Source organism: Echeneis naucrates, chromosome 8, assembly GCF_900963305.1.
Source record: "Echeneis naucrates chromosome 8, fEcheNa1.1, whole genome shotgun sequence".
Lineage (NCBI taxonomy): Eukaryota > Metazoa > Chordata > Actinopteri > Carangiformes > Echeneidae > Echeneis > Echeneis naucrates.
Window position 1 is genome coordinate 8,609,401 of NC_042518.1, and position 22,771 is coordinate 8,632,171.

The 22,771-nt window shown below is 43.3% G+C and overlaps 1 long non-coding RNA gene across 1 annotated transcript in view; it reads left to right on the top strand.

The window, feature by feature from the left end:
- LOC115047011 (uncharacterized) overlaps window positions 1-14,337 on the top strand; it is a 46,759-nt gene extending 32,422 nt beyond the window's left edge. The window contains exons 3-4 of the long non-coding RNA XR_003840995.1: window positions 11,331-11,386; window positions 13,486-14,337. This is a non-coding gene — a long non-coding RNA (uncharacterized LOC115047011). The remainder of the gene's footprint in view (window positions 1-11,330; window positions 11,387-13,485) is intronic.
- The last annotated feature ends 8,434 nt before the right edge of the window (window positions 14,338-22,771 follow it).

Here is a 22,771-nt window from a genome sequence, read left to right on the forward strand (position 1 = left end):
CTTCACAAAACCGCAGCCATCAATACTGAGTTGTCGCTGTGCCGGAGCCTGTGGTACTGAATGTACTTAGCAACTCTCTCACATCCAAGTGCCGCCCCCCCTTGTGTACCCCATCCCCTACTCCAGCTTTCAGCTGGTCCACCCTCTACCAACCAGTGTGTTCCTGTCAGTGTGTCACCCCAGGGTGATGCCCCTCTCTCAGACCCTTGGGGCCCTTTTGACTCCACAGCGCTTCGTGTTTGCCCAATCATTTGAGAGCCGGATACGGGATGAATTGTTAACTACAGCAGGTCAGCCTGTGCCCCGCAACCCCCAGCCCACTCTGCTTTCCCTCGACCTGTTGTTGACTCATCTCCATGGCAATGGGGCAGGAATTTGTTTTCTCTCATGTGTCCGCTGCCAGCCAGCTCCCCGCCACCCTCCGCTGCCACCACCACGCACCCTCCCTCCTTCTCTTCATCTTCTCCGACTCTGAGCAGCCAATCTAAAGGCGGCTAGAGGAAGTCACATGGTCAGGAAGCACTAAGGGTGCTTCCTACTGTGCAGAGTGGCGCTGTCACCAAGACTTTGCTTTCCTCTGCTGGGAATGATGGGTGTTTGGACGGAAAATGTGATTTTTTTTTTTTTTTTTTTTTTTTTTTTTGGGGGGGGGGGGGGGGGGGTTAGGAAAATTAGTCGAGTCATTGATGACTTTCAGAAACACACAAGCATGTAGTCACTTTGAAACACTGGTACACAAACAAGTTCTAAGGAGACTATAGTGCATTAGCAGGCCCAAACAAACGCCTGATCTCAAGGCATTCTGGTAGTAATAATTTGTAAAAATCAGTTTATTTTTGCACTGCAACGAACCAATAATTTTCAAAATAGTTGTGTCTCTTTCTCTGCCTTAAAAAGCACATTAATTCAACAGATAAAAAAAAAAAAAAATCCTATTTATTTATTTTTATTTTTTGTTGAATTCCCATTATCGTTTCAACATATTGACAAACTCAGGTGTGTGCATATGTGTGAGACTGTGTTTGTCTGTTTGCCTTCACATGTGTTATTAGCTTAGGGCAGGTGAGTGTTTGCCTACCTCTCTCCCTTTATGAAGTGAGTGTTTGCCCAAGGAATGCACTGTGTCCGATTTGTCATTGACTCTCATTGTTTGGCTCATCCGACTGGTGCCTTGAGGTTGAGTTGAGCTGTGCCCTGGCAAGTGAGAAATATGTGCTTTTCAACCCCGGCTCCCCCCTCAGTGTATTCGCACATGTTCTTGGATCAAAATGTGACTTGGTGGAAAAGTATTAACGGTGGTAAATGCATTTGGAGTGAAAATTTGAGGCGTCCGGGCCTGCGTCAAGAATAGTGGAAAGTGAATTCTTGTGAAATTGAGAATTTTTGATACAAGCCTGAGTCTGAGCTGGGCTTCTGCTCTCCCAGTGAAACGACGTGTGAGGATCTGGGCCACTTGAGATAGAAATTTAACCCAAGTCATCAATCTTCAACTATGCATTATGCAAAAAAATAAAAATAAAAGAAAAACGTGAACTGTGATGAGCAAAGCTTGCTGCCTTGTGTTATAGTAGTAAGAAAACCTCAAAGAACTAATTCCTCCCTCTGCACTTGACTGTTTAACAGAGCCACTGCAGATTGCAAGTGCTGGTTTTCACGCTTGGTTATTTCCAAAAAGCTCAATCTTTAACATTAAACATCTCAAACAGCAAGATAGTTTTTTCACTTTAAGTCATTAAGGTATATCAGCTGTGTACAAATGTACATTTGTGCAGCATGAATACATAGGCATATCTGAATTTGTGTGCATGTGTGCCTCTGTGTGTTTGTGCGGCTGTCATCCTCTGCCACCATCTGGGTGGTCCTCACGGCTGGTTTGATGGTAATCCCCCTGTCCCATAAATCAATGTCCGGGCTCGGGCCGGGAGCTGATGCTCTGTGACCACTGGAGCGACGGGCTTGAGGCACTAAGCCGAGACCCCAGGCGCTGCCCTGCCCTGCCCTGGCCTGGCCACACGTCAGCTCTCCACACCACCTTTAAAATAACTCGTCACACATGGCTGGCTGTGAGAAGCGGCTTCAGCTCCAGGTACATACAAGTCATCAACAGCAGAAAGGGAGGGGAACCTGCGCACCATGTGATACAGTTTTGTGATTTATAGCCAGAACGGTTGAGTCCATAATATCTCCCTCAATTTCAAAACTTTTTCATCACGGGCTATTCTTCTTTTTGCAATTTCTCAAAATTATAAATGCACTTGCTAATAATCTAGTTTGTTCTGATGAGTGGCTAACAAACCCAAAGTGACTGCTGATAGCTTCGCAGAGAGTTCAAATGCTTCTGTCAGACTCAAAGGCCGAAGATTAAAGCCGTATCTTAGTCTTTGTAGGGACCATACCTCTTTCTGAGAATGAGTAGTGAGGATGAAGGCCTGTCCAAGCTGTCTGGCTTGCATACAGCTCTCTGCTGAGCTTTTATCTAGGGAGATTGGTTGCAGCTCTGTCCAGACCCAGCTCCCTGGGAGTGCACAGTCCTGAGACCTGTGGCATTAATAAAGATAATGCTGTTTGGAATAATAACGGCCAATTCTGCCCAATAGAGGAGAGAGACGACAGACACACATGTAGTGGAATACAAAAGAAGCCAAGATGAAAGGCTTGAAGATATGCTTGTGCACCTCTCTGGCTCTGTAGTGAGAACTGATGGAACCTATATCAACATGCTCGCACACAAACAGTATTGAGTGGCAGTCTCTAGCGATTTTGACCCTCGGGTGCCGTGACGCAGAAATGCAATTTGTTCTTTTGTCTGCCAAGATCACAGAGGGAGAGCAGTGACTTGTCTTTCTTTTTTTGTTTTCTGTTGCCCCCCTCCTTTTCATTCTCTCTATTCTATTCCACATTGCCTTCACTGAGTGCAATTTAGTTTGATGAGCAGGTGGTCTTTTTTGAATCAGTGCTTTTGGCTCCCACCTCTGGCGTGTGGGGCTTTCAGTTGGAGTCAGTCATGTAGGCCAGGATTAGAAGGGTGGTGGAGAAGGAGGAGGAGGAGGTCCGGTAAGAGTCTTGGTATTGGGCGACCCTGCAGTCAGAACCATGCAGAGTGCAGATTGAAAGAGTTATTTTGTTGCTAAAGCTCTCAGCTGCACCCCAGATGGCTTTTGTGCTGGCCAGGGACATGCTTAGGGACATGCTTAGGGACAGGGTTAAAGCAACAGAGTCCTTCAGGCTTGGTGAGTCTCTGGGCTCAGCAGGCAAAGCAGTGTGGGCCAGACAGGCTGAGAAGGCAAAACGCTGCAGTCTCGGCACTTTTCCACCTTGATTCTGAACAGTGGACCGAAACAAAATTGGTGGATTAGAGCAAAGAGAGCCTTTACTTCTCAGCATACTCACAAAAACACCCATATACAGAGTAAGATTAAGGCCTCCGAGCATCTAGCTAAATTCAGATTTAGTGGAGCATTTTATCTTAAGTCTCATTGGACAAAAGAGAAGAGATGGGGGAAATGTGCTGCGTCTGCATTTCCAGTGTAAGCCCCTTCTCCTCTTGCACACGATTTCTTCACTGGAGAAAACTGCAGCAACCAAATTACAACCTGCTTTTGCTGCCTTACCTTTGATCCCAATTTCATCACAGACATCTAATTAGCCCATCCTAGTTACATCGTAAGAGAATTTATGGCCCATTTATCTGTCCTGCATTCCTCTGAAATAATATCCATGGTGACACGTTGACAACCAATCAATATTTGTCAATAATGCTAAGCAGGCCTACTCTTCTGCCAGTATAGTGTTCACTCCCTTTTGCACTTAAGCAAGAAGACACCGTCGCCTGGTTCCAGACCCTTATTTTGGCACTTTTATCTCAGTTTGAATTGAGCAGTGCAAAAAGTATGGCATTTTGTTTGGTAAGTGGTTGGTGTCCTGGTTTTTGACAGCAAGATGTTTCACGAGGGGTCAAAGGCAACAGCTAAATCTCAGATTTATTATTTTTGCCCATATTCATTTGGTCTGAAAGAACAGCATTGTGAAACATGCTCATTCATTACTCCCGACAATCTTCAGAATCAGCTGTTTCTTGTCAGAATATGGCCAACCGGAAGGCAGCATCAGTGTAAATAATGGAGTGGAAACAGAGCGGCCGTTTGGGCTAAAGTCTCAGGTCCGAGCAGTAGATCAAAGTGGTAGGGGTTGATTTGGTTGGGCCGCTCTGTTGCCCATCCTGGGTTTGTCCTCCAAGTGTTTGTCATGGAGGTTTCACAAGTGACAGCTTCTGCTTGCACTGATAAACAGCAGGGATTGGATCCAGACCCTGTTGGGCTCTAGCTGAAGCTCGGGGCTTGTAACCACACACAGCGGGAATGTTAGTCATTTGTTTATTATTGGTGGTATTTGCCAGCTCCTAATCCCTGGCCGGATTAGCCTTGATATGTTCCTCATCCCACCTTTTTCCACCGATTGCAGTCTCTGACATTTACTTTAAGAGTGGGGAGGCTTTGTTGATGTATGCACGGGCTAATATGTACACACATGTTCTTGCAATGGCATGCTTCTGGGCTTGTGCATCGATGCATAAATGTGTGTTTAGGTGTGTTTGCCATTTCACATGTGCTGCAAAAGGATGTTTGTAATCAAGGGAGTTTGACCCTTGAACGCTGTGTAAAGCTGTGATCAGTGTCAGTAGGAAAACTCTGTCACTGTGGCTGATGAATTCTCCCCTGCCAGGGCATCTTGAGCTGTCTTTGCCTGGGTCTGGAGGCATGTTTTTATCTAACAATTCAGAGGTCCACAAAGTGTTTCTTGTTATTCATTGGAAACTGTTAGATCCCCAGGGGAACCGATTAATCAGTGACACTGAATGTCAGTGTGACGTCAGTGGAATTGGAAATGTACTGATGTCATGAAGAAGGAAAAGGTGTTCAGTGCTTATGTGTGTGCCCCATGTGTCATGAAACTATTGGCTGAGAGTCACCTGGATCAGAGTGGGAACAGGGCTTTGCTGAGGAGAGCTAACTCGTTTGGTGTGACCTTTAAAAAGCTGATCCTGGACACTACATAAATCTGTTTCCAGTTTCAAAACACGCACATGCTGACTAACATGCTGTTGTGTTTTTTGTGAGAAAGTCCTGCAAATCTGCACATACAGATTTGCAGGCCCTGAAGACAATCCCTGTTCCCCTGCTCCTCGCACAAACAAACACAGAAGCAGATATTCATACGCCATAAACGCTGATGGATGTGTAGCATGTAATTGCATCTGTGGATGTGTTTGGGCTTTCAAGCCAAAGGGTTAAGAATGACAGTTTATTATAATAATAATAATAATTATTATTATTTTTATTTTTATTGTTTTTAAATTGTTATTATTATTGTTGTTGTTGTTGTTGTTGTTGGCGAGAATCCCATTTCTGATCAAATCTTGAGGCTTGACTGCTGTGGCTTTCAAACCTAACAGCTAGTCAAGTCTTAGAGCAAGCAAGACAATTGTCGCCATTCTTGTTGTGAGGCATTTATGGAAAGTAGGTCATCTTATGTTCCGTCAACCCTTACAGTAAATACTGGATGACTATCAATCTCTCAAACTGCTCAGTAGAAATGCGAGTGTCAGATGAGACCACCAGGCTGAATATTTGACCCTTACTCTACATCTTCTCCAGCCCTGCACAGACTGAGGTTTTACTCACTGCACATGCAAGCTCTCCAGCTGTAGCAGGCACAGCTGAGCTTCACGGGGAGCTGGTTAATTGGCAGTTTTTGGTAAATGCAGATATGCTCCACTATGCATATCTTCCTCAATGTCCCTTGCACTTTTTGCCTTTATAAAGTGTCCTTTAATTGGCTGCACGGTCACAGTCTCCTGCTTTAACAGTCTCCTGTGGTACCTGGTTGTGGCCTATTTGACCCTGAGGCCCTGGGGTGAAATGCTTATATATGTTGCCAAAACCACTGCCCGTTTTTTGTTTTCTTTTTTTTTGTTTGTTTGTTTGTTTAGGTTTTTTTTTGTTTTTTGCTTTTTTTTTTTTTTTTGTTCCTGCCTTTCACCTTTTTTCTACTCTGCCTCTGTTTTGGTTTTGGTTGATCCCACACCATTTCAACTCTTTTTCATAAAGCTTACATACCCTGTGTCTGCCATTCTCAGTCAGGCAGTTCTGTCAACATGGTAACATGCCTAGCTCCTCAGCCCCAAAGAAAGCCCTCTAATGCAGACTCAGGAGGACCCTTAGTAGCCCACCTGATAGTTACGGCCATGGCTTTTCCCTGCACACCAGCCATTTCCAACTGGGCTGCATCAGCAGTACTGAAAGACCTGTGAGTACTGTGATCCCACCATGGGGTGTATAGCCGTGGATCCGGCTGCACTACGCTTTAATCCCCTTCCCTTTTAACCACAATGGGAAACATGTGCTTACTCTGTGTAGGGTACAGGCCCACCATGGGAGAGGCTGTTTACCTTCACTATAAAACTAACATTTCACAGCTCCTGTGACCACTACTGGTCACTTCTTTAAAAGGCGATAGATTAGATGAGCAGATAGACATTTTCACAGATGATTCATCATCACTGTGCAGCTGAATGAAACTCACTGACCTTTCAACAAACATGTCTTTTTTTTTTAACGTTCTGTTCTGTGTTCGCCAAGGGAGAGAGAGTTTGCCGTCTAATTTGTCTTGTTAAGGGGCTGTTCAGACCTTTTTTTTTTTTTTTTTTTTTTTTTTTTAACAGTGCTTATTAAACTTCCTCTCCCTGAGTGAGTTTTGGGTCAGAGATACGTCACTGATGATTTGATTTCACTCCTTGACATTTTGGTGGGATGACAAAGCAGAACTTACTGATTGTGCCGTATCAAAACTGTACCCTAAACAGATATAATCCAGTATGTATGAAATGTAGGGTTATCCCAGATGTGCAGAATTAATCTCATAGCTCTAGATTTTCAAGACCCAAAACACAAGTCTAAGATCAGCACCTTTGTCACAAAAGGTCTGTCTCAAAACAGTTGTTTTTGTTTCTGAAGTACGACACAGAGACACTGTGGTTTAAAACAGGAACCGGTGGGCATGTGCCAACCCAGTGGACAGGAAATAGACTCCAGATGAAGACACTGCGTTGTGGTTTATTTTACCAGTGTGTGTGCGTGTGTGCGTGTGTGCGTGTCTACGTCATATTTCCTCTAATCTTTTTTTTCCTTTTTATTGGCACAGACTCTTTGACCGATTTACCATTTATTGACTGAATACTATCGTGGCTCATTTAATCACGCCTTTGTATATTTATCTAACAATAAGACAGTGATATAAAAACAAAAATTTAAAATCTACAAATGCTGCAGCCGTCTTTTCATTTCTGTATAAATATTAACCTGAGTAATTTAAAACCTGCTTCAAATAAATTTCCTAGGTACGCTTTGGATAATGGTTGCAATTAAAGTTTAAAGTCAAGTTAAAGGTTTTTTTTTTTTTTTTTTTTTTTTCCCGACCAGGGCATGTACAGTAAAAGTACCAGTTCAATAATGTATTACGCACCAGTCCGAGACTTTGGCGAGAAATTCCCAGCTCCTGGCCGGTGGCGCTGTGAATCAGATCCCGGTCTCAACAGGTGTGGCAGGTGATCTGAGGGATGAGTGAGCTCTTCCTGGCGTTTCATTAGCCTCTGCCAGCTTCCCCTGCTGCCCTTTCCTGTCAGTCTTATCAGAGCATCCAGTGCAATCTAACCCAGGGCGCAGTCTCTCTGCCGCTCTGTTCCCCACGCTGCTGGTCTCCATCACTACTATTCTCAGATATCACTGTGAAGACAGGATGACTCGCCTGAGTTGAACTGGAGTTGGGCTGACTGACAGAGACCTGGCACCCTATTGCAGCCACAACAATCTCCGCTTTCCCACCCACACCTTCCCACCAAGGGCAAAGGGAGCACAGACAAACAGCTGATCTGCGCAGGATTTTGTTCATTACGATAAACAGTGAGACAGCAATGATTGTTTTTCCAGACTTAATAGGGAAGTAATTTAAAGTTGCAAAGACACTTGTGATTTGGTTGTTGATTGGAGCCAAAGGGACATATTGATGTAGTCGAAAGGCTTTTTTATTAGAGGAGTGGAGACTTTAGTGTAGATCCTGCAGGGACAGGGACTTGTCCCTCCTCCAACCATCTGAGTATGATTAAGCAGGCCAGTCCACCAGCAGCGGGACAGTATGAAAACTCAGATAGCTGCAAATTTCATTACCAAATCTAAATGTGCAAGACATGAAGTTTTCAACAGCCTGGAAGCAAGCCATGTGAGCAGATTCACACGATCAGCATGCCTTACCTGTTTTTTTTAAAGATATATGCATTTATCTGTCACTCAATGGAATAATAACATTTCACTAACCACCCAAATGATTTGCTTAATACATCAGTCTTTGACAACCTGGATTGGGCCTGAATTATTAACAAATAATCTATTGTTTGCGTTCCTGCTAAACAGAGTATAAACATGTCTCCACATGTGCTCATTCCCCAGTGCAACTGCCAAACAGCAGTCAAGTGCTACGGAAAGGAGTCTTATCACACACCACTACGATTTCCTTTGACAAAGAAATTAATTGATCTTGTTTTTATTACAGTTTGTTACAGTTACATATTCACTGTGTCCTGTAAGTTTAAAATGCGTATTTTGAGTCAGTCTTTCCGGGCTTAGCTGTTAACTAGCAGGTTGCACACACTCTCAAAGACGCAAAGGTTTGTGGGGGGCAAAATCTGATTAAGCTCTGTGGGTGAGTGTGGGTGCGCGTGTGTGCGCATGGACCTGAGCACCAAGCTTTTAATGTCTGTGTGGACTTGCAGACCTCAGCTTGCAGATGTAATCTGATTTGCAGAAAGGAACGGGTCGATTCACATGACTGGTTTAAAGGACCACTGGTGCAAGGTTGTGCCAGTGTCCTGTGTGTGTGTGTGTGTGTTTGTGACGTGCATGTGCATGTGTGTGTGTGGCTGCACATATGCACCTACTGGTATTTGTTTTCACAAAATGCTCTAGAAATAGAAGCATTTGTCAGAATAAGCTCCTCAACAGTGGAAATAGAAAGGTGTTAAAGTTTGCTCTGTGGCTGGAGAAACCAAAATATTGTATTTGGTTGTTTTTGGTTTTAAATAAGATTTATTTGAGGCAGCTTGGATGAAAGTACGGCCACTGCTAATAAAGAGTCAATTACGCATCTGGAAAAGAGTACTGCTCAGCTTTAGACCTCGATGCAGGTTTTGTTGCAACTTTGTTTACACATCTCATATAATCAGAGCTTTATTTTAAACTAATGGACCATCAGAATTTATATCAAATAATTGAAATCATCCTATAGCTTCAACCCTCTAGTACCAAAATCCCCTGAAAGCTGTGCCTCTGAATCCTCTGTTTTTGTTTTTTGGTTTGTTTTTTTTTTAGTTGTTTGTTGATGTTTTTTTCGGGATGGCGGTTCTTTGTGGGTTTTTGGGTGTTTTTTTTTTTTTTTTCTTTCCAGCGCTGGTTGCGGTCCATCATGTGATTTTCATTGGAGAGTGGCTGGAGGAGATGATCACAGTAGAAGAAAGGGAGGGTGTGCGAATGTGCATTTGTGTGTCATCTGGCCCTGTTAATAAATGCAGGTTGTTTTCCATCTGGGGGTCATCAGCTGTGGTCATGACATACACAAGTGGGAGAGAAGAGGTGATGTTTGCAACCATGTGTGTGCTCCTCTGTGTACACACTTATTTACTTACAAGGGTGCACGTTTGTGTGTGTGAATGTGTGTTTTTTTCTCGTGTGTGGAGAACTCATAAGCAGGACGATGTAGCGGGCAGGAAGCTCTGATCCCATCAGGCGTGTCAGCAGGGGCAGTTTTTCATAAGGTAGTAATCTCACCACACAAAGGGGTGTCCAATATTAGAGAGAGCCCCTACCCCTGAGCTAATCAAGACCTGACCAACCCTCTCCTGGCTTGCCAACCCCGTAAACATTACCTCATCTGGGGGCTTAGCCTAGCCACATGCAGCTCCAGCCTGCTGGTGTACATGATAACTCACTTAGCTCAGTATGAGCACGAGAAAAAAGGCGAAATATAAGAAGGGATATAAAAAGGAATGAGAGCAGCACACTCCTACCTATGGTGCTTGGTGCCAGGGAAAGGTATTTTAAAAGGGAGAGGAAAGAATTATTTTACCATGTCCTCCAGAAACTCTGGGAAGCAATTTGCCGGTATTCAGTTTCTCTCCCCGCCGTCCTGTTATTGCTGTTTTCCCCTCAACTCTTGGAGCCTCCAACCTGAAAGGAGGTTCTTAAATTCAGGCTTTGTATCACTCGGAAACAGTCCATTTGTTACCAAGGTAACAGGTCTGGGACAGTGAAACTCAGAAGCAGAGAACACCTTTGTCTATGATTGGATGAAGAGGGACCCAAGTTGTCAATGGTCCAGAGAGCACAGCTTCAGGCTTACTCATGTCTGTATAAAGAAACCTGTGATTTTCATGATCCAGTATCTACCTGAACCTGTTGACCTTATAAAATAGAACCAGCACACCAAGTAAACTTTAATTGCTTCGATGGAAAAGCCACTTTGACTGCTTCCATTTTCCTGAACCTGCCAGGTATTGCAGCGCTCCACTGAAACTTAAGATTTACATAAAACAGATTCAGTGTGATCTATGTGGCTACACCAGGTCTGACTTTTTAAATGTTCTGTGAAGATACTGGAGAAGGTCTGAGTCATGTGGCCTTTATAAAAGCAGTTCAGGGAGAGCGAGAGCCTTAGAAATAATGTGACGAGAAAGCACCCGGGGCAGCTAAGTAATAACCGGAGTCTGAGTTAAGCCTTTTCCTCGATCCTGGTGATGGAGTAACAAACATCTTCTGTGCAGTTATTGTACTCATGGATCATAATTTGAGTAGGTTAGAAAAAAATTACTTGTAAACCTATAGCACGACCTGCCGCCCATTATAAGTGATTGAATATCACAATAAGCTATAATTTTTTTTTTTTTTGTCCTCGAATTACATGTGAATTTTTAGAGGTATGAAGAAGTAAAAGTATCTAGTATTTCAAAAGAACAGAAAAAACAGAAGAAGATAATTGTTATAATTGTTTTCCTATCCTGTTAATCATCAAAGAGTGATATGAAACCACAGCTGTATATACTCGTACCTGCGAAAACAGAAAAAAAATATTTCCTCTCTCAGTGTCAAGAAATAAATACGAGTTGGTGTGTTCATGCAAGTTTAGGCAGCGCTCCACAGGGATTTTCTGTTGTCAACTTTTAAATTTACACTTGAATGAGCCTGTCACTGAATCATTCCATTTCCCCCATCCTTTATCTCTTTCAGATTACCTCAGATGAGCAACAGGAGGAGGCTGACTAATGGAAACCTGATCTCAACAGGTAGGGATGACTCTGTTTTATTTTTATTTTATGTATTTTTTTCCTTTATCTTTGCTCTTTGGAATAGATGATTGGTCACAATGACGTCGCATCATGAAACACAGACAGTTGCTATAAACAACAATAGTATTTTCACTGATCTAACAGAGATAGCAACAGTTGTTCACATGTACTGTAGAGGAGACGTGATCGAGGTGCTGGCACTGGCTTTGTGCCCATGCTAGGTTCTTTTTTTTTTTTTTTTTTTTTTTTTGGTAACTGAAGTCATGACAGCACGGTAAAGAATGCAGTGGCACAGAGATATCACTTCAAACACGGCTTCTCTCATGAGCCTCTGATCCTTTCAGTGGAACCGAATGAAGATATGCTTTGATGGCCCACCACAGAGTCGGTGGCCTTCAAACAAACCTGTTGATGGGACAGTGTGGAGAAGCCAGCAGGCTGAATGAGTGGTACTGTATACGTGCACCGCTCAGAGTAGCTGTGAGTGTTCTCAATGTCAAACATGCTTGACCCCAACATGAGTAGTCCTTTTTTTTTTCTGTAGATTTCAGGCCTGCATTATGGGGTTTTTTTTTTTAACTTTTTCTACCTGCGTCTCGCACTAAATGAAGCGGCACTGTGTGTGTGGATGGCAGGGTGCCAGCAGACAGGTACAGTAGATGTGCTGATGAGGTGGAGAGATAGGGTGACGGCCCCAGTTGCAGCTCCAGGCGCAGATGGGCGTACACGGGCAGGCCGAGGCTCAGCGGCAGGTTGGAACCTGGTCCTGTGTGCTGATGCTGCTCGACAGGCTCAGCTCCAAGGTGAGGCACAGGAGAGAAACGTGGGAAGGGAAAAACAAGAATTGAAGGTGAAGTAGACATAATCATGTCAAAAAAAAAAAAAAAAAAAGGGCAGGAGGGGGACAGGAGGATAGATTGTTGAGGTGAGGAAGAAAGAGCAAACGACCAAGAAATAAGGGTAGATAACAGTCAACAGTGCTGACACAAAGATACACAGCGGTTGTAGCTAAAGCTAGGGGAAGCAAAATGGAAGTCGACGGTGATGTGTGAGGCCGGTGGGAGGGGAGTGGCGGAGGAGTGATAGTTAAGAAAGAAAGGGAGAGAGTAAAGATATCCGGTTTGACGGTGGAACGTGACTCCTTACAGGTAAACCAGCTCAGAGGTGCAGACAGGCAGAAAGAAGATGAGACATTGATGGATGACTACTTATCCTCTGACATGTTGTTCCTTCCCGGAGCAAAGAACGGGCAGGACGGGCCTGTCCTGCCACTTTGCTGCCATGACAACTGCAGGGCCGCACGATGGCGTGTGTGTAGGGGGGGAGACATTATGTCATTATGTGGGAGGTTGTACACCAGGTAAAGCAACGCAAAGCAGAGGTTGTCAAGAGGCCACCTACCTGCATTACCTCACATTCTGTCGTTTTTGGGAAGACGCTTATGTTGTGCACTAAATCAGCGACGCACAACAGCTGTTGTTGTGGATATAAATCTGTTCTATTTTCTCCCTGATCTGCTCTCACAGACAAAGGTGATATTTCATGTCCTTAATCACTGAATATATTCATGATATAATCAATCATGACTTTTTTTTTTCTCCCTTTTTTATAAGTTTTGAAAGAGGCTCCTTTTTTTTATGCCTTTGTTAAACTGAAAAATCGCCAATTCTAGGTACACAATGAGCCGGCCTAGTGATGTGTAGCCGCACTGATGGAAGCCTGACACACAGCCTGGATTTTGCCACCACTTATAAAGTGATAATTTCAGCTGTGGATGAGGCTCTGGGTGGTTCATCTGTAACTTCTTTCTGCTAATTCGTATCCACAAGTTCCTGTGATGTAGAAAGTTTGCGCTTGCCTCCATATCTGTTCTGCTAAAGAATTCAGAGGCAGAAGTTTGTGTTTATCAGTTTTGGATAAATCTCTGCTTTCTCAAGAAAACTTACTTTTACTTACTTTTATGGTTATGAACAGATAGATTGCCAGAAAAAACCTGTAATCCTCTGTGAAATGAGTATTCGAAACATGCGCGATTGTTCAAACTGAAAATGTTTTTTGGCCTCAGTGAGTCATTATATTCTGTATTATGTTTCTAGGATCATACCAAATCCTGGCTTGGACTGTGGACCAGCAATCCCCTGCAGCAGATGTTTGCTCCTGGCATGGCAACTGACAGCATGAGCTCCATCGCTGATAATCGTGCACTCAGGATACAGAGCCAGCAGCCTTGACTCAGGAGAAGCTGTGAAATAAACCCAGCAGGACGAGAGAGTGTATTCTGCTGCTCAGATATGATGGAACAGATCAGTCAACCCCGCATGGAGAGGTGTTTCATTGGAAAGTCAACTTGACAAATGTGTATTTACTGTAGCTACCACAATGAATCTACATATTATTTGACTTTCTCTGAATTGAACCTGGATTAATATTTTCCTGTATATACATCTGCTTTTGATATCCAGTGCTTATTCCCACTGTTGCTCACACTTATTCTGTAATTGTGATATTTACTGTATTATTCTGGGACCGGTATCAATAAGTGCTGGAACCGTGAATGGAAAATAATTAGGTGCCATTTTCATTTTTATGACTATTTTCAGCAACTGAAGGCTGCGCTCACACCAGCACTGGCATGTTAGCTGGCGAAGAACACAATAGACGTCAGTTATGGTGTAGATCAAATAAATATACATTTAGTCAAAACTCATCTCAGTTATTTCTTAGTTAGTGGGAATGCACTTACTTTGATCATATGACATCTTCAAATGTCAATATGTCACAAGTCAATAGCACATATCATCAAGGTGCTGATGAATGCTTTCCAAAAACTTCTGACTGCATTTCATTGACACATCATCAGCCCACATTCATGTTGCTTAATAATTCTGTCAAGTTGCTCATTATACATGATGATTTGTAGCTTGTGTCAGCGAAATCTTATTAACAGAAATAAAAAAAAAAAAAAGTCCAAGCTGCTCTGTTTATTTTTTTATTCCAGCTGCAGATCAATGAGACTGACATACACTCAGTCGTATCACACTTTTTTTTCTTTTTCCGTTTCTGCTTGAGTAATAAAAGACAGAATAAAAGTGAACTTTAAAGTGGAAGTGCAAGAATGTGACATTTAAAAATTGATAACACAAATTGGGTTTGGAAACCACTGGGTTTTACTTCAGAGTATGAATAAATCAAATTTGAAAGTGATGTCGTGCAAAACCACAGTTTACCTTTAAGCACAATGCTGCTTTCCTGAAAAAGATGACATATCTTTGCCTTACTGAGTTCACTTTTCTGGAAAACTTGCAACTATGATGTTGACAGGGCAGCGTTTAATGTCACTGCCTGGGTCAGCAAAGGTCAAACTGCAGGGGGTTTTTGTGATGAGGATAAAAATCCCCAGAGCTCCCAATTTTCTGCAGAAAGACATTCCAGTATGAAAAACACAGTTGTGAATTGTTTTCGATAAGTCTGAGTGAGTCCAACATTTCAGCAGTGACTTCCTATTCAGCTGTCTTTCACTGACAATTTCAGCTGTAATTCAATGACTTTTAGCTTGGGGAAAGGGGGCGGTTGTGGGTGAGTATGGGATAGTGGAGTGGCCAAGGGGGCAATTATTCCTCGAAGGGTTGCTTATTGTTGTCTTTCTCTCTGTGATAAAACAAAGCCACCCATTCTCATTTCCATTGCTTCTGTGTTCATGCTCCTATTCTGGTGTTTGACAATATCCTGACAAGTTATTCAGAGCATCATAGGGATCATATTAAGAATCAAATCTGTGCAGGACAAGGTCATCACCATCTGATAAAGAGAAGGGGTGTGATGGCTTCAGTGCTGCTTTAGAAGCTGTGCTTCATGACATCCTTATAGCTCTGCTTACGGTCAACAACATTAGCATGTCAACAATACTCTTCCGTGCTTGCCTGTGCTCCCCCCCCCCCTTTCCTTTCACTTTCTTTCACACACACACACACATCTCAGGGAAAAATGACCTCTCTGCAGCTCTCAATTCACTGCACTTCTATAGCTCTGAATGGACCGGCTCAACAAAAGGTGACATAATTTTCTCAGGGTTTGATTGGCCCCCTCCATGCTACAGGATGACATCATGCAACACCCCTTCCATCCCCCACCCTCGCAACACATCACAACCAGCACCGGCACACAACCAACCCCCCGGCCGCTGGGTGCTTGGATGCTGGGTTGCCAAGACAACAGAGTAAGGCCCAGGCCGCGGGGCAGGACTTGGCAGTATATTGCAGCTTGGCTGTCCATAATGAGCTCTGGCTGCGTTGCTCTTGTGTTGGTGGTAAACAGTCTTGGGAAATGATAGGCGGAGATGGAAAGAATGGGGGAATGGGCAACACTTCCTTGCTTATAATGGTGGGTTCCCTCTTCATTTCAACCTATGGCAAGTTTGCATTTGGAAAAGTGTTTCAGCAAGCAACAGCAACCAGAATTTATTTATTTATTTATTTATTTTTTGTCAGGCTTTGTGTCCAACACTTTGCTCTAACTTGATGCTCTGCCAGGTTTGATGCACGTTTCTGTGTGTCTCACTTGCTCTATCTATTTTTTTTTTTTTTTTTACTTTGTGGTTCTCCCATAGCATCAGAGCCAGAAAAACTGCTCTCCGCTGCCTAGTTCTGCTGAGTACAACCTGTGACCCTGACTAATAAATGCCACTTTTCATGCTGGTGTACATCCAGGACTATTACAGAGCCTGAACACCAGAGTGTCACACACATACAAACGGCCGTTTCCCCTTGGAATTGTCATTAATGAGGATAATTTGAAGGGAGGTTGACATGCAGCCAGAGCCAAACCTTGTTGGTTCCAAACACTCCTGCAGCATAGACGCCTTTAGGCGCATGCCAAACCATTTCCTCAAATTGGGTCTGCATTTGAAGAAAAAAAATGACACAATTACCACTCGATCTTGAAAATGGTCCATGTTTCATACAGAACGCTTGAAGAGTGCATGATTTGCTGTATGGCTTCCACTGGTTTTAATGGACAAAACAAGTACACTTTTCGCATTTTGTTCTTCCTGTACAACATCCTGTCGTTAAATTGTGCATCGCGCCAAGTGTCTTACCCACTTTAACGTGCCCCTCTCTGCAGTCTTCATGCTTTCCCTGTGGTGTGATGTGATTAACTGTGGTGTGCCGCGCTGGCCCCTCCTTGTACTTCTTTGGACGAAAGCGTAGCTTTAGTGGGTTTTTAAGTTTGGATGAACACTGATGGGGTATTGGTTACCTCTGGCATGCTGAGGGTGCGTGGGCTCCCAGTGACCATGACGTCGATTCACGCAGCTCTGCTTGCATTTGAGAAATTGTGGGAATCCGCTACTTTCCCTTTTCTCTTCTTTTCCACAATTGTTCTTTATAGCAGTAACCTATTTTCCAACAGGTTTTCCCTTTCTAATGTGTCGTGGGATTTACCTTTAGCTTTTTACGAGCATATTTTCCCACAAAAGAACTTTATCAATACATCAACAGCAAATTGATAGGGACATTAAGATTATGTGCTTCCCAAAAATCAGAAAACACAAAACTGTCTGCTCTATTCAGGGTGACAGCAATGATTGGCAAGGTGACATAGATGAAGCGGTTGTATGGCAAACCATCCCTCAGTCTGGGCAAGCACCGGCCATTAGCCTCTCCATCTCTCGCCTCTCTCCCTTGCCCTTAATCCCCATTGAGAAGGAGAAGGGGAGACTCGGAAAGCAGGAGAAGATGAGGAGGTAGAGGAGGAGGGAAGTAGCACTACAGGCCAAAGGCTCCACTGACATCCATGGGAATCTGCAGATCCATTCAACAGTAATTATCAGCATCAATGCAAAGAGGCAGTGGCAAGGCGCAGGGTGGGGGCAAGGGGGTGTGGGAGAGTTTAGGGGGGTGGGGCTGGGCGTGATGGAGAGGAGGGGATGGGGAAGAAAGAGAGAGAGAGAAAGAAAGGAGGGGGGGGGGTTAATCCAAGATGGAAATCATGGGCCTACAAGCAGAGCCAAAAGATTGAGAGCAAAGATGAAGGGAGGTGGCAAAGTTGAAAGTGGAGTGAGTCTACTTTAAATTATGGTGACTTTATTGAGCAAGCACATTTTGATTTCCATTTCCTTCATCTCCACTCTCTGGGGAAGTGACTACAAGAAATGATATTTATAGACACAGGAACTGTACAATAAAGACGTTCACATTATCACATTTAAAGGCAGTAATTATCTCCTATTTGGATTGTAGATGGATGGTCCCAGAGGGACCTCATTTCATTTGAGCAGCCAGTCATGCTCATGTCTTCATACTATAATATGAGCTTACAGCTTTGTTGTTGAGTTGTAGTATATAAGTATATCATGTGAAATAATTCACACACACGTATGCCTCCTGCCTGTCTGTGTGAAATGAAACGACGGGGCATGGTAGACATTCTTCAGTCTCAAGGATGCCAGGACTCTGTCCCTCCTGCATCATACATCACTCTGACAGGCTATTTCACCCGTTGATTCAGAATTCCAGCTCAGAGACCACCTCAAACGCTCTGGGTTGTCCCCGCTCAGTGCGAACGTCACTCCCAGCCCACTGAACACGTTTGAACTGTTGCCGAGCGGCCAGCAGAGCCAGATCTGTCCGGCGGGGTAAATTATGACAAATCATTTTTTTTTCTCCCTTTTTTTTCCACTTGAAATTTAATAATTTTCCAACGGTACAGCAGCTTTAGTGGCCTGACCTTTACCGATTGGCAAAGAGGAAGGATCACTTTCAAATGAATGCCACTAAAAATTTTGTATGTATGTATGTTTTCCCGTGTAGTGTTGCTCATTTCTTCTCTCTGAAAGAAAGGTCAAGTCAAAGGTCAGGTCAGTACTTGTCCTCTTCGTTAGAAAGCCTAGTGATATTCTGGAGTTTACCTTGGGAAACACAGTCAGATGGAGATGTCTCATTATGCCTCTGGTGAATTTAGACAGAGGGTGTCAACCTGTCAACTCCATGGATAAATGATGTCTTCATATGAAGCTGTCACATAATGAGTGCTATGCAGACAGCATTACACGCTGTGAGAATTTAAAAAGAAACACACACACGCACAAAAAAAAAGCACATACTGAAATCTATTACTTTGTAAAACTTCGTTGGTTTTAAAAATAAATGATCTGAGATAATATTTCAAGACAGTCTTCGATCAATTCCCCTAAAAGGCAGAAGTGAAAATGATGTTGGTGTGAAAAGTCTAAAAACAACATACGCGATAGAAATGCGAAAGTGCAACCTGTTTCACTAATGAGGATTTCAGATATGAACACATGCTGCACATTCTCTCGTATTCTCATTTTATTAACTTGATTATATGTTTTAAATATGAGTGAATCTCCTGGGCAGTCCCTGGGCTGCCAGGTCTGCCTTGATGGAAATAAAATGATGAATGAAAAAGCACATAAAGAAACATTAAGCACATTGTTTTTGGTAACATTTGGAGTACAGACTCAGACTATGCGCAGCAAGAATTCCCTTACATAGTGTGAAATTAAGAAAGTAGTGGGCCCTCCAGCTATCTCCTCAAGCCTATTTTATTTTAACAGAGGGAAGCAGGTCGCTGATTATTTCTGATCATATTGCAGCAAAGGTTCTATGTTTATGTTTGGTAACTGTGGTGATTATAAACTGAGATTATACTCTTTACCTTATTGGGTTCTCTTTGTTTCGCCCTGACAGATCTGAGAGTTTACTGCATCCCACGCTGCCAGTGTCCCCTGGTCAGGGAAAGGGGTGACCCCCTGACCCACACGAACACAAAGTTCCTTTTTACATGCAGCACTTGAATTTCGTTTCCTGCTGTGTAGGGCTGACAGAGGGGTGAGGAACAACTAGAACTCACACAACCATCTATCACAATGATAGGACAAACAAGATGGTGGTGGTGTGTCACTTGTGAAGCAACACTGCGTGCAATCCTCACGTCCTCCTGTGCGCGGTCTGAGCCCATTCCTCCAAAGATTTGGACAGCTATTGCTTACATAGAGACACAGACACAAACACACACGGGCGTGCGAGCGCGCACACACACACACACACACACACAGACCTGTATCTCCCAGCACAACCCCAGCTCCAGATAAGGCCTGTCATTCCTAGGTCTAGGCTGGTCGATAGCTATCAGCTGTCAGTGTAGTTAGGCCCTGTTTACACAAACAATGAGGCCCTCAGCACCAACATACACAAGTCTGATCTGCGAGGACATAACACACTGGGGAAAATCAACACCATCTACTCCTTTCCCACCTTCTGTCACCGAGTTCAGAAAGGGAACTCAGAATTGAAATATAAACTAAAGGTCTATATACAAGCGTACGAATATGTGCTGTTAATAACATTAAACAGGGTAAAGGTTAAATCTATCGAGCATCCCGCAGGCAGAAATCTGAGGATTCCAAGACAAAATTAGGCCTGCTTTTTATCTTGCAACAGAGGGTGATCGAAATACTGCAGACTCAGGGTTTTTCTTCATTTGTATTTGTATTTCAAAGGCAGCTTTGTCTTTCCTGTTCATCCTGCTTGAAATGTAGCCCAGAAAGTTGATGGTGTGTGATCTTATCAGTGAGCCCCAGAATGTTCTATTCCTCGCCAGAAATTTAAAACGCTTCCTACTTTTTTCCTTTTTTTTTTTTTTTTCCTTTTTCGCTTTTTTGCACTGAGGTCAACACCATTCATAATTCTTTAGAGGATATCATTTCTCCATTTTGGCTTAATTTCACTTTGTGTCCTGAGTAAGATTAGGAAAACATGACATAATTATCACATAATTTACACATAATCAGCCTCTTCTATAAATGTCACTAGAATCTGAAATAGATTTTTTTTTTTTACATACATACCGTACATTTAAATGTTTAAATCTTTTTTATTTTATTTTTTTTTTTCTAACCTCAGAGTCAAATGTAATTTGACACGTGTAAACTATAATGGCCTCAGACAGAGACACCATGCATGGAAATATGGAAATATATCTGTGATGTCTATCTGCTTAAAATGAATGGTTCCTTCTGGAGTTTTTGTGTGAACAATGTTTGTGTTTATATTATATTTTTATGCAAAACGTGAAATTAGTATATAGTTAAGAAAAAGGAAAAAAATATATATGGAGGAGAGGACTGAGTTTCATTGTAAGAAGAAAGAATTTTATATTGGCCTGGTCTTCCCAGGTGACACTTTAATGTCCTCCTAATGATGATGCTAATTTCAATGACTGTGAAACCACAGATCATTTTATGGGGATTTTCACAACATCTGCACAGTATTCCTAGAACTCAAGCCCTGTTCATTATAGCAGTGCATAAATGCCTGGACACGACTCAGCAAGTCCATTTACTAAAACAACACAGAACTGAGTTGAGCTACTCCCCTGAGTTTATTTCCACTCTGAAACAAACATGAATTCGCTCATTTAATTTTATTTGGATGTTGAAAAGCATTGCGTTGGCTTTTGTCCAGTCAGTAAGAGTTGTGAAGTAAAGTGCAGCGGTAGCCTCTGTCAGTGGCAACAAATGACACATAATTTAACCTGATCATAGAGCTCCAAAAATCCCCAGTTCCAGGCCAAATGCTGAACACGATGAATATGGATGTTTTGGGTGACTCGCTCATATGCTGAAGCACGTTTTTTTTTTCTTTTTTTTTTGGGGGGGGGGTGGGGGTTGGACGAACTTGCATCATTTGCTGTCAGCTGTCAGTCTCAGTGTGGTTGGCACCATGTGTCCACTTTCTCTTGCTCTGGGAACATGTTTGTGTGGTAGGGCAGGATCAGGTGCTGTGTGCCTCCCACCCTTCACTGAGTGTGGAAACGTTGCCTGAGAAACTGCAGAGACGGCTAATTGTGCCTTTGTTGTTGCTTTGTTTGTTGGCTTCTGTCAGGTGTGTTTCAGTATAACATCTTAGCAAATGCCTGCATGATATGATCCCGCTCTTGCTACGAGTGTGCAGATGTGAAACGTTTCATTGTGCTCACTGTTGGATACAAAAGCGTTCCCACCTTGAATCCTCCTGAGAACCACAGTTGGAAACCAGTCCCATCTCCTTCACCTGAAGCCGTATAAGTGGCATTGTCTTCGACACAGCTGAGTATGGGATCCCGATGGGATCAGATGCAGTTTCTCAAGGGCTGGACAGTACAAATATCTTCTGGTATAATTAAAGTTAGTGCATGAAGGTGCTTTTAAATGAAGTCCTTTCACTTTCTTTTCTGTCCTGTGAGAAAAGCCGCTTTCGTCCCCATCAACTGCACAATTTTTGTTCGCATCTTAAAGCCTGAACCTATGTGACCTAACCCAAATCCGATCAGCTCACACTGCTGAACACATACTTGATGCACACAGTGAGAATCAAGCAATTAAAAGTCAAGCTGCCTGTTCCTATTTTGCTAAAGTCCTCTCACGTTTCACACCCTGCATTCATTCAAAGCACCTGGAAACTCCCCTGAGAAGTAAAGCAAGAGAGAGAGCTCTTCTCATTAATGGGAAGAGGGAAGTGACAGAGGCTTTGTGGCATAGACTGGGTAAACAGTCATCTTAGGAATTGAAAGAATCTCTCTGCTGTAGCGCTGTGCTGAGATCTTGTTTACATGTTTACAATCAGGGCATGTTGGAGCCGCTCAGCGAGCCAGTGGACATGGGCGTGAAGCTGTGGCTGCACGGCTGGAGCCGAGCTTCGCATATCACACGATTAGAGCACTCGTGATGGCCATAATGACAGCGGTGTCGGGGGTTATCAAGAGGTTATGACTGGCCAAAGCAGAGTCACAGTTTATTGCCACTGGTGGGGGGAGTTGGGGGGGGGACCAATTAAAACTGTGACACCACAGTGCTCTTTTGGTTTCATGCTGAAGAACTCCGACATTATGTAGTGCTGCTTTACAGCACTACATAAAATGTTTAAACTGTGTTGTTATGGTGATGATAGCTTTAAATGAACAGAGAAAACTCCTTCCGGTGATTGATAACAAACACAAGGTGTGGGAAGGATGGATGAGAGTGAAAGAGTGTCTTGGGATGGGAGTACATCCTGTCAGCTGAGCCCCCCCTTCCCAGTTGCTCCTCTTAACAGCTGGTGCTCCTAACTGCATGCAGGGTGATGTGAGGGTTGAAGGGGACTCTCCTCAGGCTCTCCAGCTGAATCGAGATTTGGCCTGGAGTTGTGCTCCAGGGTTACCTGACCTTTTGACCCTCAGGTTAACCTCTCAACTTCATCTCTCCCCAGGGCCAAACGCATAGCCATACTGAACACATTAACCTACTGACCCTGCTTCTTGATAGACAGGACACTTCCTTCTCATCCTTCTCTCAGTAGTAACAAAAGCCATTATTATAAACACTCGCTTGCGAATAGTATGAAA